Source organism: Bos indicus, chromosome 11, assembly GCF_029378745.1.
Source record: "Bos indicus isolate NIAB-ARS_2022 breed Sahiwal x Tharparkar chromosome 11, NIAB-ARS_B.indTharparkar_mat_pri_1.0, whole genome shotgun sequence".
Taxonomy (NCBI): domain Eukaryota; kingdom Metazoa; phylum Chordata; class Mammalia; order Artiodactyla; family Bovidae; genus Bos; species Bos indicus.
The window spans coordinates 18480852-18498554 of NC_091770.1; the positions used below are offsets into that span (position 1 = coordinate 18480852).

General features: G+C 40.5%; 1 non-coding gene and 1 pseudogene across 1 annotated transcript; one reads left to right on the forward strand and one right to left on the reverse strand.

Annotated features, from left to right (window-relative positions):
• The window catches only part of LOC109565525 (small ribosomal subunit protein uS3-like), a 99018-nt pseudogene that overhangs the window by 20157 nt on the left and 61158 nt on the right, over positions 1–17703 (reverse strand).
• On the forward strand, positions 12349–12421 carry TRNAM-CAU (transfer RNA methionine (anticodon CAU)). The gene has a single exon. It is a non-coding gene; the product is annotated as a tRNA-Met (tRNA).

Sequence of the window (17703 nt, forward strand, 5' to 3'; positions counted from 1 at the left end):
ACTTAGTCGCTTAGGCGTGTCCAACTCTTTGTAACTTCATGGACTGTAGCCAGCCAGGCTCCTCTGTCCATGGGAATTCTCTAGGCAAGAACACTGGAGTGGGTGGCCATGCCCTCCTCCAGGGGATCTTCCCAACCCAGGGGCCAAACCCAGGTCTCCCACAATGCAGGTAGAAATTTTACTGTCTGAGCCACTAGGGAAATCCAAGAATACTGGAGTAGGTAGCCTATCCTTCTCCAGGGGATCTTCCTGACTCAGGAATGGAACCAGGGTCTCCTGTATTGCAGGCGGATTCTTTATCAGCTGAACTACCAGGGAAAAGACTGTAGGTTCATGCAATTTCTGTGGCCACTAGGGCTCAGAACTCTCTCACCTGCACATCCTTGGCCTCCACCAATTCTCTGTTCCCCTAGTGGAGATATTCTAGCCAGTGTCCACTTGTGTCTATAGCAAGTAAGCCGGTGCGCACGTCTGGTCTCTCCCTGTCATGGTCTCTCTCTCCTTAGATGCTGGGCCAGGTGGTTACCCTGTGACAAATTCTCTAATAGATTAAAAAAAAAAAGTCATGAATTTCCAATTTGTGTATTTTTTTTTATTGTAAGAATCTGAGAGATGCTCTTTCTAGTTCCCTAAGTGGGAACCTAAAGTCAAAGTCAAAGTGAAGTCGCTCAGTCGTGTCCGACTCTTTGAGACCCCATGGACTGTGTAGCCTACCAGGCTTCTCCATCCATGGGATTTTCCAGGCAAGAATACTAGAAGAGTTTTATTTGTGAAATCAACTCCGGTTTACTTATCCCATCTTATCTCAATATAACTGATCCCTCATTTCTTAGACATCTAATATATATTGCTTCATAATATATGTTATTTCCTTTTTAGTGTCAGAAATACTCCCCATCTGAATTGTAAGTTTGTGAAAGTTAGAGGTTTTCATGGATTAATGGAAAGAGTATGAACTTTAGAGACAGCAAAAACCAAACTTAAATCCTACTTCTATGATCTATGTGGCCATGAACAAAATAGTACGTGAGCCTTAATTTCCTCTTCCATAAAATGTAGATAATACTCAACTAAAATATTGACTGAGAATTAAGTGAGACTGTGTGCATAAGCCCGTGAAATAGGTAAGCTTTCGGAAGATGTTGGTTTGTTTCTTTTCCCATTTTCTTCTTATATTTAATCTGTCTATCTCACAGAATCTCCAGATAAGTAATGAACATGGAGCAGCAACAAAACTTAATATATTTAACTGAAGTGTTCCAGTCTTGTGTCCTTTTAATCCTCACAATACATGGCAAACCAAGTTTCAGTGCTCCAATACAAACCAGAATAAATTCACTAACAATCCCTATGAAAATACAGGAAGCTCAGAACAATATCTTGTCCTTTTTTCCTCCTAGAAAAATGTGTCTTAATGATGGAACAAGAAACTTAAAATTTTGGCTGGTAGGATATTCCTTCTGAGGAGGAACTAGGACAAGTTAACAACTTCTTTGAGCCTGAGATCCTTCATCAGGATTGAGAAATGAAAGCATTGGCTTAATTATGTCTAACCCATGGGTTAGGGCATAGAAGGCGTCAGTTAAAGTGAAGATGTTTTTCACAAGAAATGTTATTCTAAATGCATGAATATCTTTACAAAAGTCCTAAAGAGATTAACCCTATTTCTGAGACACTACAACATACACAGCTATGCTTTTGGAGGAAAATAATAGTCAAAAGCCAGCACAGAGGAAAAAGTAGCTCCTCAAGAATTGAGGCTCCTCAGAAAGATAAGATTGAAATGAAAGAGATTCCTGGAGAAAGAGAACGAGGAGACCTAGCAAGCAACACACAATGCCCACTTCACAATGTTGCAGAGAACAAGCATAAAAAACATACATTTATGAGTTTCCCTCCTGAAGGCTGATGCTGAGAATCTCAAATAATTCAAGTTCTAAGGGAAGTATCTCAGTCTGGGTGCTGTGAAAAATCATCAGAGACTAGGTAGCTTATCAACAATAGAAATTGATTGTTCATAGTTCTAGAGGCTGGAAGTCCAAGCATGGGTAGGTAGGATCCTTGCCCAGATCACACACTCTCACTGTGTCCTCATATAGTAGAAGGTGTAGGGCTCTTTTATAAGAGTCTCTTTTATAAGACACCACTTCCAATCATGAGAGTTTCACTGAAGTACTCTCCAAAGACATCTGTACAAACCACCACCTCTGGAGATTAGGATTTCAACATGAATTGTCGGGGTACAAATATGTTCAGACGACAATAGGAAGGGAAACGTTTTAAAGTTAGAGTTGCTGATTGCCAAGGACAACCTATATTCATCTAGAACAAGACAGAATCTGTTCAGAATAGGTTTGTCTATTTTGATTTGGGTCCTAGACTTATGATTTAAAAATGCCACACAAATAACTTGAGAGAAAGGCTGAGTCCACTGTGCAGGAGAGGCATGTGACACTGAATGCTCACTTATTGAAGTATGATCAGACATGACCGACACCTACACTGAGCTTCTCCTGGGGTGTGTGCTATGTCGCTTCAGTCATGTCCAGCACTGCACGACACTGTGGACTGTAGCCTGTCGCGCCTCTGTCCGTGGGATTCTCCAGGCAAGAACACTAGAGTGAGTTGCTGTGTCCTCCCCCCGGGGATCTTCCTGACCCAGGGATCAAACCTGTGTCTAAGTCTCCTGCATCGGCAGATGTGTTCTTTACCACTAGAACCACTTGGGAAGCCCCTGAGGTTCTCCTATCAATTTCTAATTCTTCCTTCACTAAAAAACTGGAGGAGGAACTTCCCTGATGGTCCAGTGACTAGGACTCTGCAACTAAGAGTTCACGCGCCGTAACTAAAGAACCCACATGCCACAACTAAAACCTGGTGTGGCCAAAATAAATAAATAAATCTTAAAAAAAAAAAAAAAAAGGAATTGGAGGAAACCTCTTAGCCCAGAAAGCTAAGGAAAGATGTCTTTGTTCTGATCTGTTCTCCCAGGTTTATTTTCTTCTTGCCTTATGGTTCCAATCCTCTTCCCAGGTTCCCTCATTTCCATGGTTTTACTCCACAACAGCTGGGACTGAAAAGGTTTTTATGTTTCCACCATGGCACATGAAAAATTCTCAAGTCTCTACTCATTCACTTATTTTGAAGTCTAAGTTACAATTAACAAAAATGCTAAGTGGAACAGCTCCTTTCAATAGAATCTTTAAAATTCGTGCTTCCAATTACTTTAGAACACAGGAATGGCAGTTTTTTCTATGTGCCTAGTCCTGCAGCTTTCTCTCTCTCATCTCAGCATTCTGAATTCTAGCAAGCTGTTTCAGAGTTAGACCAGCAATATGTCCACCATAACAATTGAGAGGAATAACTCTCTGACTCGAATGTGAACTGAAAATAGATTCCTCATGGGAAGGAACCCATAGGTAGCTATCAAACAGAACAAAATATCTCCTGAATACAGTGGGATTCAAGAGCTTTCCATCTCATAATCACATAAAGATAAGGTTTCAAGCCTATGCATGGAAGGTGGAAAGTAGATAACTCACTAGAAGGCAGAATATAAAAGGATATGAGCTTTGTTTTTTAGTCTTTTTGTTTTTATTTCTTGGCCACACCACACAGCATGTGGTATTCTAGTTCCCCAACCAGGGATTGAACCTGTGCCCCCTGCAGTGGAACCATCATCCTAACCACTGAACCACCAGGAAGTTCCAAAATGTGGGCTTTGGAATCCGTCAAACCTGAATTTTGTTTTATCTCCAACATTGCGTTGTGTGACACTAGGTAGATTACTGTCTCCCTGAAAAACGGCAGTAATTAAAATGTTTTCCTCTTAAGAATAAAATGTGTCAATGTATGCGAAAATAAGAAAAGATAGAGCTTCAAAAAAAATTAAATTGCTACCTTTCCAATGAGGCAAGAGTCTCTGCATAAATCTTCACCAATTTTCAGACACCCCAACAATTAGGTAGAACTTCGTAACTCCATAGTCAGGTAGAAATAGTTTCTTTGCCACAGTGAGAGATAGGAAAAGTACATTTTGGTTAAATCCTCTATAACAATGTTTCTCCAACTGCAAGTTAAAAACCCAATCATTAGTGAGTTCTGAAATCATTTTAGTGTTATGTAACCAGCATACTTTTTCAACAGAGTGACTTGGAAAAAAAAAAAGAGAGGGAAAGAAAAGAAAGAAGAAGATGAACATATAAGAGTAGCTATTACTTCATGAACATTTTGCTTCAGTTATAAATAATAGCCAAGCACCTTCCTCTTTTATACAGTAAGCATATTTTAAGTAACTTCTCTAGACAGTTGCACATACAGATACAGCCTAGGTCTGAGCTCTGTATTCATTCACATTTTACAAGGCAATCTCTCCTGCTTTCCTCCTGCCTGGAAATATCTTTCTTATGAACGTTGTGGGTCCCCGAGTTCAGCAAGGCCTAATTATATCGATGTTGTTCAGTGCTAAGTCATGTCTGACTCTTTTCAACCACATGGACTGTAATCCGCCAGGCTCCTCTGTCCATGGTTTTTCTCAGGCAAGAATACTGGAGTGGGCTGCCATTTCCCTCTCCAGCGGATCTTCCCAACCCAAGGATCAGATCGAACCCACATCTGCATTGCAGGTGAATTCTTTACCACTGAGCCACCAGGGAAGCCCATTACATCACATGGTGAAATTCAAAGTCAAGTTTTCCAGATCTATCCAAGGCAGCTAAATATCCTGAGCCACTATCTCAGCTCAGGGCTGGAATGTATAGAATGGAAAACGCAAAGGAAACAAAGCATAGAGGTTGGTTAAAAAGAAATGCCAGTTACTTATACTGTCACACAGGGAAAATTTACCATCTCCATTGAACAGTATCTTGGGTTCTTTTCAAAACAGGGCAAAACTCTGAAGGGAGCAAGATGAAAAAGTGAATACAAATTACTTTGATTTGGGCAAAAAGTGTAAATATACTGACAAACAACAGCCAAGCACTGTAAGTGACAGGAACTACTGAGATCCCTGGAGGGCCTGGCTCTTAATCAGGGATCATGAACAACACCCACAGGCCCGTGTGAGTTCCACCTCATGCTGACTGCCTTAGAGACTCACTCGAAACAGAGAGCAGTCTTTTCATTCATGCAGGAAAACCAGAGCAGACAGCAATCTCTGACCAAGGATCAGTGACCCCTGAAACTGGGTCACCTCTTCTCCATATTTGAAGCTCTCAGTGTCTCTCTAATGCTCTGATGGGAGGAAAAATCTGAATTCCTTAACAGGATTTACAAACTCAGCTTATATGACCTTGACTTAGCTTTTCAGCCTTCTAGTTCCCTCTAACTACTATGATCAACACCAGTGAACCTCTTTTCCAGGAATTCTCTTAGCAGCAGGCCTTTGCACATGTTACACTACCTGAACCACATTTTCCTACCACTTAATGTGCCAATTCCTATGCATCCCTCATAAGACTCACAGGTCACTTCTCTGTGAAACCTTCATTGCCCTGTTCTCTCACCAGACTGTGATGCTTGCCCCTCCACTGGGTCCCATGGAACCCTGTACTTCCCCATCATAACACTTTTTAAGCTAAATCCTAGTCATCTGCACGTTCTCCTATGCCCATAGCCCCACAGCCCATACGGCACAGACCCATGGCAGCAACTAAGTCTCTCTAATTCATAGTGCTTCTTTCTTGGTCTTTGGTTCTCATTCATTCTCAGCACCTGACTCAGTGATGGACAACAACAAACATTCTGTGATCTTTTTTGCCACCATAACTGTGTTCTCCATGTGTCTTGAACTCTGTCTCCTCTGGGGCTTTTTTCCCACTCACTATAGGTATTACTTCTTTTTTGTATAGATGGATATTTAAGAAGAACTTAATAAAAGAACTGTTCACAAGGCTGTGGGCAGAATATAGAGAAACCACAGAGGATAATATCAAACAACCCCAAGGCTGGTAACAACAGAAAACCGCAACCGAAGCTTCCAGAATTCAGAGAGAAAGTTGTGTGGAGAGGACCCCTTAACAGGAGCAGTGTCCTTTGCAGAGGAGATAATACAGGGAGGGATTTAAACAGAATATGCACTCCGCCCCACCCCATCTCCCACTGATACCCTTCATTGGCCAAGCAGCTGAAATCCAGAGGACAAGTGAGCTCACTGATGCAAGGCTTCCAGGTGAGCCTCACTGGGCACAAAGCAAGATGTGGAAGGTTAGAGAGGGAATCCAAAAATGTCCAGCCCACATAATGCTGATGACACTTAGGCAGAACCTGAAATCACACAGCCTTTTTGTACATGATGAGTCGTAGCTACGCAGACAAAACATTTCTCTTGTCTACAGAGTTTTGCTGCTCCCTTGACATTCTGGTTCACGTAAATCATCTGCAGTCCTTTAACAAAATGGCACTGCTACCACCAGCTCTATCAAAAATTAAGACCAAAGCCACAGGTTAGTGAAATCTGAAAAAAGTTGTATGTTACTGGAAAGTCTTTTTGGAAAATAACTTATGGCAACATAAAATGTTTAATGTCACCTAATAACCTATATGCCTTATTTTAAAAATACTTTTGATTAGATGACCTACAGAGTATTCTTTTGAGAGCAGTCTAAATTATTATTATCCAATTCTTATGTAGATTTATAATTAATCTAACAACTAAGATCTGACCATGAATATGCCTTTGCCATCTGGTATCTTTACCCTGAATTTGATCATGAATAATACATAGCCATCTGACAGTTGAATCCAATCCATAATGTGGCCATACATGATGCAGATCCATCCATAGTGTGCTAATTTGCATTCTCCATCATTTTCCTCTAATTCCTACCCAAAGCTTTTTCACTGAGTTTCAGGCACCCAGGGAGCAGTCCACCTACACACCAGGCCATATGGGATGCAGTGTGTATTCTCCAGTGTCCAGGGCCTGATCCTAATTTTCACCAACCGAGCCAAAATGTGTCACTCCAAACATGGTCAGGGGCACTCTTGGGCATTCATAAGATGCTTAATGGGGCTTTCAGTACTGTGTTGCTGATAGTGTGTGTTTTAATTAGACTTCTAAGTGCACATTTATTTTTCCCACTAGACCAGGCTTACATGCAGGCGAAAGAGACAGTGTGTGACTGTAGGTGTCAGACAGTGGCTGGTGAGCATGATCACCTTAAAAGGAGTGAAGTGTTAGTATTTAAAATCATAGGCCAAATAAAATGTCACCCACCTGACCTCATCATCTGGCCTTGTCCAGTGTTACATACCTATACTTCATCTCTTGCAAATTGGAACTTGTTTATGGCTTCTTTTTTAGCTACACCTTTCTGGACTGGTTGAGACCACTGAAATCCTAATTCACATGTCATTCTAATTCAAATATTTATAATAGACAGTGTTCATCAAAATGAAAAATATTTCTCGGCCCAATTTGGCTGGTGGGCCATCAGGTTATAAAATTTGTTTTATGTGGTTATTAAGGTGTTTCTTTCCATCAGACTTGACCCGGGGGCACTCTTAGTAAGTGAAGCATAGAATACTTGCAGTTCACAGCCATGATATATTTCCCTCAACAATTAATTCTATACTCCCTATAAAATTCCTACTACAATGGTTGGAAATAGAGAAGTTTGGAGGGCAATTTAGTGTTGGTAGAAATCTATGAGATAAATTTTGTAGTTGTTGACTTTGAAATGAAGTAAATGCATGACCCTTATTTTGAAAGTAGTGTCACCTGAACTTGAGAGTAACCATAATCTATATGCATAAATGGGACGGAAGAGTTCTAAATGGTGAACAGTTTATTCCATACCATGTGCTCAGCAAAGTTGGCACTTGATTTTTTTTTACTGCGAGTAGCAGATCCTGTAATTCCACTTTCATTGAACCTTATTTCAGCATAGCCAGAGTCCTTGTTGGAAAGCCATTGCCTTTGTCGATAAGGCTGGGGCCCTGTCACTTGTACATGAGTTTCCCTGTGCTTATGACCATCTTGATCCTTCACAGCAAACTGATGGGGGACGACCTGACTATAGAGGCTCTAGAGCAAGCAAACCACAAGTCAGCCAATGACCCACAAGCCCATGGAGCCTAAGGGCTTGCCTCTCAGGGACAGAGTCATAGAACAAAGTGATCAGATACCCAGTCTAGGGGCATGTGAAAGGGAGATGTAGATACATGACAGTTAGGAAGGCAGGAGAAATCTGAGAGTAAACAGTAAAGGCAGTAAACAGAAGCCAAGGGCAGGCAGAAGCCTTAAGATCAGAATGACACAGACAGTTGACTTAGACAGTTTGATGCACCCCCGGGTGGATGGCCAGAAACAGAAAGTAGGCACATACTGCTTGGAGAGGGGATAACACAGCCACAGTGCTGAGCTGCATGCATCCAGAGTGACCTTGCAGCACTGAAGGATGCAGTAAAGTGAAGTGAAGTTGCTCAGTCATGCCTGACTCTTTGCCACCCCATGGACTGTAGTCTACCAGGCTCCTCCATCCATGGGATTTTCCAGGCAAGAATACTGGAGTGGGTTGCCATTTCCTTCTCCAGGAGATCTTCCCAACCCAGGGATTGAACCTGGGTCTTCCACATTGTAAGCAGACACTTTACCTCCTGAGCCACCAGGGAAGTGATGGGACTGAGGGATGAGTGCTGGTTAAATCCCTGAGATACTGTTTCTACTCTCTAATCCCTAATGATATTTGAGATTGCAATCCCATAAAAAGCCCTATTTAACCATGTAATTTCTGATATAAGTTGCAAAAATTAATCAATTTTTAAAATTGAGTAGGATTTATTTCTGAATTATTTAATTAATCTTGTTAATGACCCAGAGTGATACATCTCCATAATTCTTATATTTGTTTTGTTTTCACCATTTGGAATCTACCCTCTCTGCCCCCTATTTATGAAGTTAGTGCTTCTGGGTGGGAGCACTACTAGACTTCTGAGAGGGACAATTCTTCGTTGAGTAGGTCTCTTCTATGCATCACAAGGCAATTCCTAAAATGACCCTTTCACCCTCCCACTGTGACATCTAAAAATCAACCTACACCTTTCCAAATGTCCGCTAGGGGGTAGTACTGGTTGGTTAAGAGCTGTTGAGCTAAGTCTTCCCATTCTTCAAAGAGCAGCTCAAATTCAACCTTCTCTTAATTCTTTGGTTATTCCAGACTGTATTGATCTCTGTACCTTCTTTGAATCCCAACTGCAGTTAGAGTCTGTAACTCATCATTGACTTCTTCTTCATTTCTTCATGTGTGTTGGTTTCTCATCTCAATTTGATCATAAATTCTTCAAGAGCAGCAAAAAGTCTAAAGATGTTTTTGTATCCCACATGGTACCTAACATAGTGCTGAGTAGCCAGTGAATTCTGTCTGTTTCCAAACCGTCTAGTTTCTGGTTACCTCTTCAGCAATGTTTCCTACCATATCTCCACACTCACTTCAGCCCTTTTCCCTCTAGTAATTAAAAGAAGCTATCTTCATATGGTTTATTTTGATAGAAGTTCTATGTATACTGCAACTGAAAGTGTTTTTGTTACTGTTAAGTATAGAGCTTTAGAAATGTCAAGTAAGTCATGTTGGTTAACTTGAGAAGTTTTTCAAATATCTATATCCCGAGAGACTGTTTCTTGTTCCTATTAATTATTGAAAAAGAAGTTTTAAAATAATGATGCTTATAGGTTTGTCTTCTGAGTCCAAATTTTTATTTTTAAATATGAATTGTATAAATATTTTTCATAACTTCAAAAAAAAGACAGCTAATTTTTAGAGTTCCCTGAACATACCCTGTTGGTTCACCATTATGCCTCTATAGATTCTGTACTTCTTGCATAAATAATGTACTCAATTGCCCTTCTTCTAGGTGAAATCCTATCCAATTTTCAAATTCCAGTGTCTATAGATAACTGCTCCCTCTCTGTAGTTTTATAAATTTCTATTTATGTATAAAGTCTCTATTTACCTGCTTCTTGCTTTTAAACGGGACAGGGACTGTGTCTAATTCACTTCCCTAGCATTTATGATTGGTACTTGGTAGAAGCTGAGTAAGTGTTGGTTGATTATGCTTGGTTGTACCAGATTTTTAATATTTATAAGCATGAGCCACACCATGGGGAATGGAGAAGAATATTAGTCACTACATGGGAAGCAGTCATTACCTTTTTCCTGAACTGTAGCTTCTTTTTCACTAAATAACTCTGAAGGAATGGAATATATGAGTCTCACTACTGTACCGAACTTGATTCCAACTTACATATACTAGACAGTTTCATTAAAGCACTTAGAACAGTCAACTTGGTTATGCCTTAATTTCTCTCATTTGGTGTGCTCCCTTTCAAATTGTGCCAATGAAATACTGAAGACACTACATCAGCTGTTATCAGTAAGAAATTAACTCAGCCTGAATAGTCGACCGGGAGGCAAAACAAAATAACAGTCTGCATTTCATTACAATAGATTGTTTTATTTCTATTCAACACTGGACTGGGAAGAGTGCCCTCCGTTACTTCCCTATGGTAAAGAACAGTGATATACATATGAGTATGAAGAGCATTTTGCAAATTATCGTCCTCATCATACAGGAAATCCTGTCAACTGATACTCTGCCAAAGAGAGAAGTATTTGTAGATACAAATGAATCAACAAGGGACTTCCGCGGTGGTCCACTGGCTAAGACTCTGCATTCTCAATGCATAAATGAATCAACAGACTTGTGGATTCAGAGATGCTTTTAACAATATAGGCCCAGTAAGGAGCATGTGGCGATCAGCTATGATCTTATTCAGTTCCACTGATAACTGATGGAGTTCTGATTGGTAAGAAGGCAAAGTGCCTTCAATGCTAATGGACCAAAGACCTGAGTCCAACTAGGTGCTGTTAAGGCCTTCACTTGAAGTGAAAGAGCTACTGCCTCAGGGTCCTTCTGTGAGGGCTCTTTGTATCACCAGGGACCATCAGGTGGGTCAGAGTGGACTCACAGAGACACTAAGAAAACCAGGAAACCACAGTTTCAACATCGAGAGGAAATGGAGGGAAGAATGGAAAGGTGAAGAATTCCACAAGGTCAACTGCAGTTCATTTCCTTCTTTATATTTCTACTAGGTTTGTAGTAACTAAATAGATTATTGCAAAGGTCTCTAACTTAACAGACATTTTGCTATATGGTACCCGGAAATGGTTGCACAAGTGTATGAAATGAAATGGTGATGGAAATCCGTTAGAAGAGACACGCCTACCTTTGGCAGTGCTATTTAATATAAATATGTTTTTATACTAACTACATCTTATAAATTGTATCAATTTTACATTTGACTTTGGAGGTATGGGACAGGTAAAAGGTCCTTAGACTCCTCTTTTGTAAAATGGAGATATTTCCTTTCCAAAGTTGTGGTGTGAAATAGAAATAATAAATGTAATGTATTATACTACTAGGCGCAGAGGAAGGATACAATGGTCAGTGATACTATTACGTACATTGAGGGCTGAAGCAAGATAGAGTGCCATGGTCTCATCAAATTAACATATCATTTAACTGAATATTTTGATCATGCAAAAAGTTAGCCAAGGGAATAAAATAAGCAATTTAAATCCTTTTTCCAAAGGACAGATCCTAAAACTACAGACAGAAAGCCCACTGTACCTCAGATTCACTCACTTAAGAACTGCAGCTCTACAGAAATTTATGGGCATAAATTACAATTCTTTGGTGCCCTGAGAAATATTTTGCACTCACTCAGCTGACTGCTTCTAGATATTCCTTCTCTCACCTTTCTCAGGGGCTTTCCCACTCCTCAGAGAAGAAAGCACCAGAGTGTAATGGAAAGAGCTTGAGTTTTGCTATTAAATGGATGGAGGTTTCAAGTCAGACTTTGCCGATTGTTGGCCATGAAACTTTTGCAGGCTACTTAATTTATTGAGTTTCATTCTACTTATTTTGGAAGATTGTGGATAGCATGTTGAGGAGAAAAGGGCAAGATGTTTGTGTGTGAGAGAGAGAGAGAGAGAGAGAGTGTGTGTGTGTGTGTGTAGTATATGGGGGAATTGTAGATAATGGATTAGGAATTAACCAGAAAATTAAGATTAATAGCCCTGGGATGTGTTACATAAATTTATTATAGAGTTGTTACCACATCTATGTCTGAATTCTCCCCCTCTCTTCAATTCACAGGAAAAAAAAATGCTCCAAGAATAATCTGGGACAGAAGTATTGGATTAAGAACAATAAACCTTTCATTTTGAGGCAGGTACGGTTTATTTTGTCTGAATATTTGACTATTTGATTTGTCTCTCTGTGCCTTTATCTTTTTCTTCCAAATGCTTTGTTAAATTAAGATGATCTAAAATATCTTTTCTAGGGACTTCCCTGGTGGTCCAGTGGCTAAGACTCTGCACTCATAACGCAGGGGGCCCCGGTTCGAGCCCTGGTCAGGGAAATAGATCCCACATGCTGCAACTAAAAAATCCTGTATGCTGCAATGAAGACTGAATATCCCACATGCTGCAATTAAGACCTGGTGTAGCCAAATAAATAAATAAATATTTTAAATAAATAAAATAAAATATCTTTTCTACCCTTGACATTCTGTCTCTGCCATTAACTTTGCTTCCCCATTCAGGCTATCATCTCATTTTTTCAAGTTTTATTTAACTATTATAATTAAATAATTTTATATTTACAGGAAACTTCAAAAATGATATTTCCCATATTCCCTTCACTGAGATTCTATAACTTGATCAAATCAGATTTGCCATATGCCTACCAGTATATAGCAGGGGTTTTCCTGGTGGCTCAGTGGCAAGGAATTCACCTGCAATTCAGGAGACGCAGGAGACATGGGTTCAATCCCTGGATCAGGAATATCCCCCGGAGAAAGAAATGGCAACCCACTCTGGTGCTATTGCCTGGAGAATCTCATGGACAGAGGATCTTGGCAGGCTACAGTCCATGTGGTCACAGAGTCAGGCACAACTCAGTGACTAAACAGGAACGGTTATTTTGACTAGCTAGGGTTATTTATTATTTTGACTAGTTAGATAAGACTGTAAATTCCAGACCTGATCTCTTAAAAGCCTCTTGTGTGCTCCATCCATGCTGTCTTTCCTCCTTTCTGCTGGCTGTAGTCAGGGCTTGCAGTAGAAGCCTCTGAAGCCTTACGGGACACAGCTGGTACTAAATGGATGGAATGTGGATCCCTAAATGTATGCATGGACCCCAACCCCTACCAACTTTTGCTAGATTGTGAAATAAATGGGAAAAAACAAAAACAAAAAACTTCTATTGTGTTAACCCACTGAGATTTGGAAGTTGTGTGTTATAGCCATCAGGTTTTTCTGATCAACATAGACATGAAGTCCCAAAGGGGCAGGATTTATTTCCATTAAATTGTTTGCCTAGGGTCTAGCACAGTCCTATGTACAGATGGGAACCTAAATGCTTTTGAAGATGGTGAAGAAGAGAATGAAAGATGGCATGGAGCTACAGGGAGTAACCTAATTTGCAAGAATAGTACAGCTAAATGCACCTGGTTTCCTACAAAGATTTCACAAGGATTACCTGGGAAAAAAAGAGGAGGGTGAAAAAATTCTACTGGGAATGGTAGCAAAAGCAATAGACTTGGAAACAGCTCAGATTAAGTGAAAGGTCCCAAAAGGTTTCTGGTTCACAATTTTAAGCCAATATAAGAGCAAGTAATTAAAATATTCTGGAAACTAGACCACAGTGTACATTAGTAGCATAAAAATCCTTTTGTCTCAGCACCAAGTTTATTAATAGAAAGTTAAATGGGAAATAAAGCATAATCAAACAGTGCGAATAAATAGGGATAATTGACCAGTTTTCTATAACTTTCTAAGAAACTTCCCCCCTGGTAATTGTGAAGGAATGAAGTCTCACGTGTCTATCACTTACCAAAATGTGATGCTTTTTCATTGCAATATATCCCCCCAAAGCCCCATTCTGCTATAGAAACAATAGGACCTCAATTTTTGTGATCAAACCTCATTTTATAATTCGCTGAGTATATTCTTTTCCAAACTTTCAGTGCAAAGAGTGAGTCTCACATAAATAAGTGAGATTTATGAAGAATCTATTACTGTGAGATTTCATGTGTGGACAATACAGAGATCTCTTCCAGCATCCCTTCCCCCCAGTCTGCTCAAGGGGGTCCCAAAGACTCAAGCTTCCTACTCTGGCCTTAAGAACTCTTGGCACATTTACGTAGCAAAGAAAATGGATTTGCCAAAAACTTCTGGATCTATCAGCTAAAGTGCCCCCATTTAGTGGTTCTGCATGTTACAGCTGCTGATTGAGTAGTCTTTAGTGGCCTAGAGGAGAAATGCTACCATAGTCACCAAAGCAAGTTATGTGAGGAAGTCTGTGGCTTCCAGCTTACTCTAGTCTGGGACCCAGGGGACAGGCCAAGAAAAGTTGAGCTTTACGGTTTAGAATATAGTTCACTGATAGTGAGAAGAACTCATCTTCAAATATGTTATCCGTAGTCATTTTAAGTTTAAAAACATGGAGGATATGCATAAATAAGGAGGAACTAACTCCTCCATAAGAGGTAATACAATAATCAGTTTATTAATTTAATAGCTGCTGTACACAAATTTAGGGATGACAAAGCCCACATGTGAACTGCCTCAAAGAATTAACATATTAACTTTGGTAAGATGAAGTCAGTTCACAGCACTAAGCTGGGGACAAACTTTAATAAATTAACTCCACCCCATATCTTCCAATTCCAGATTTTTAAAAAATTATACTAACGCATATATATGGAATTTAGAAAGATGGTAACAATAACCCTGTGTACGAGACAGCAAAAGAGACAGTGATGTATAGAACAGTCTTATGGACTCTGTGGGAGAGGGAGAGGGTGGGAAGATTTGGGAGAATGGCATTTAAACATGTAAAATATCATGTATGAAACGAGATGCCAGTCCAGGTTCGATGCACGATACTGGATGCTTGGGGCTAGTGCACTGGGACGACCCAGAGGGATGGTATGGGGAGGGAGGAGGGAGGAGGGTTCAGGATGGGGAACACATGTATACCTGTGGCGGATTCATTTTGATATTTGGCAAAACTAATACAATTATGTAAAGTTTAAAAATAAAATAAAATTTTAAAAAAAATTGACACTGCTCCTTGGAAGAAAAGTTGTAACAAACCTAGACAGCTTATTATAAAGCAGAAACATCACTTTGCCAACAAAGGTCCATGTAATCAAAGCTATGGTTTTTCCAGTAGTCATATAACAGATATGAGAGTTGGACCATAAAGAGGGCTGAGTGCCGAAGAATTGATGTTTTCAAACTGTGGTGCTGGAGAAAACTCCTGAGAGTCCCTTGGACAGCAAAGAGATAAAACCAGTCAATCCTAAAGGAAATCAACCGTGAATATTCATCAGAAGGACTGATGCTGAAGCTGAAGCTCCAATACATTGGCCACCTGATGCGAAGAGCTGACTCACTGGAAGAGACCTGATGCTGTGAAAAATTGAAGGCAGGAGGAGAAGCGGACGACAGAGGATGAGATGGGTTGGATGGCATCACTCAATGGACATGAGTTTGAGCAAACTCTGAAAGACGGTAAAGGACAGGGAAGCCTGGCGTGCTGCAGTCATTGGGATGCAAAGAGTCAGACATGACTGAGCAACTGAACAACAGCAGCAACAAATTGAAGGATAATTGCTTTATGTACTGTTTGGTTTCTGCCATACATCAACATGAATCAGCCATAGATATACACATGTCCCCTCCTCCCCTCTCCCTCCCCTTCCCATTCCTCTAGGTTGTTGCAGAGCTCCAACTTGAGCTCCCTGAGTCATACAGCAAATTCCCCAATTCCTGATTTTTAAAGCTGGGTTCTAAAGCCTGGGTAGATATTAAAACTACTCAGACATGATTGGAATTCACCTCAAATTTTCTCTGAGGAAATCAGTCTTTTATCCTAGTTATGCCTTTGGCAGAGTAAGCTAGATGAAAATGCCCTCTTTGGAGTACTTTTTATGAAATCTAATTATGCTGCCTATTTTGAGGATTCTGCTACTTTCTATTGAGTGTTTGTTTCCATTTTATTTTTTTCTTGGGTGTGAGGGGTGTTAATTCCTTAGTATTCCTCCTGCAGAACAAGCCCTCCCTGACCCTCATCCATCTCCTGTGTATATAAGAAATCATTAGCCAAGCACTTTGGCTTTCTAGTGGGTTCAGCCTTGCCCAGGGATTAACCATTTGACTGGTGACACACAGGGTTACTGTATACTTTATCTTCCAAATTGGGACACTTTTTAAAGCACTCTTATTGATTACACCTTGACAGCCAGCATAAACCAGACAATCTTGGACAAACCAGGACATATGATAACACTATTGGGAATTGAAAACAGAGTAGCGTGCTCCTGTGTCTCAGATACTATAAAATCTCCCACAGGACATTCATTTCTCTTGGAGGACTGACAAAACAGGCCCATCAATGTTGTGTCAGCTGGAGGCGATATAGCATATTGGTTGAGCACAAGGGCTCTGGCTTTCCTCCACCTCCTGCTCCCCGTCTTTGAATGATATCTTACTGCATCTCAGCCCTAGAACCAGATATCCTGGGCTCAGATCCCAGCACTTTGTTTTCGAAAACACGTGTTGTCGTTGTTGAGTCACTCAGTCGTGTCTGACTCTTTGAAACCCCGTGGGCCACAGCACGCCAGGCTTCCCTGTCCTTCACTATCTCCCAGAGTTTGCTCATACTCATGCCCAATGCGTCAGCGATGCCATACAATCATCTCTACATCTGTCGCCCCCTTCTCCACCTGCCCTCAATCTTTCCCAGAATCAGGGTCTTTTCCAATGAGTCAGATCTTTACATCAAGTGGTCAAAGTATTGGAGCTCAGCATCAGTCTTTCCAATGAATAGTCAGGGTTGCCTTTGCAAAGACACTTCTGGGTCTCAGTTTCTTCATCTATAAAATGATGATAATATTTGAAAATGACTCATAAGGTTCTGTAAAACAAAATGAGTTAGTAGCTATTGGGACTTCTTTGTGGCCCAGTAGCAAGACTCTATGCTCCCAGTGCAGGGGTCTGGGGTTACAGCCCTGGTCGGGGAACAAGATCCTGCATGCCCCAACCAAAGATCCCACGTGCCGCAACTAAGACTTGTTGCAGCCAAAACAAATAAATAAAATGAGTTAACAGCTATAAAATAATTATTAGAAAGTCTGGTACATCATAAGCACTCAATTACCTGTTGGCTGTTTCAGCAGTAACCCTTTTTCTTCATGAGATTATACACCCGGGAATGCGCCTTCCAGCCTTGCCTGCCTGTTAGTACTCTGCCATCCCGTTTGTGTGTCACACGTCTTTCTATCTAAGCACTCTAGGCTTATGTGACTGTTCTTTTTTTATGCCCTGGTGATTGCCTAGGCATTTTTGTCCCCCCATTATTCTTCATATGCTGGTTCCTTTTTAGTTTCAGTATATCCATATAGTTGCCTCCAGCCAAATACGTTGAGGACTCTTTCACTATTCAAAGTCACTTCTATACAATAAAGTGCTAAACAGCAGACAAAATGAATCTGCAACTTCACGTTTACTGACACATCACTCTGTCTCATATCTTCTTGGGAGTTTGATGTCAGGCATTGGTTTCTAGCCTCTTACTGCCTGAAGGTTACAAAAGAATTGCATCTTGAGAATCATCATTAGTATCTTCTGCTAG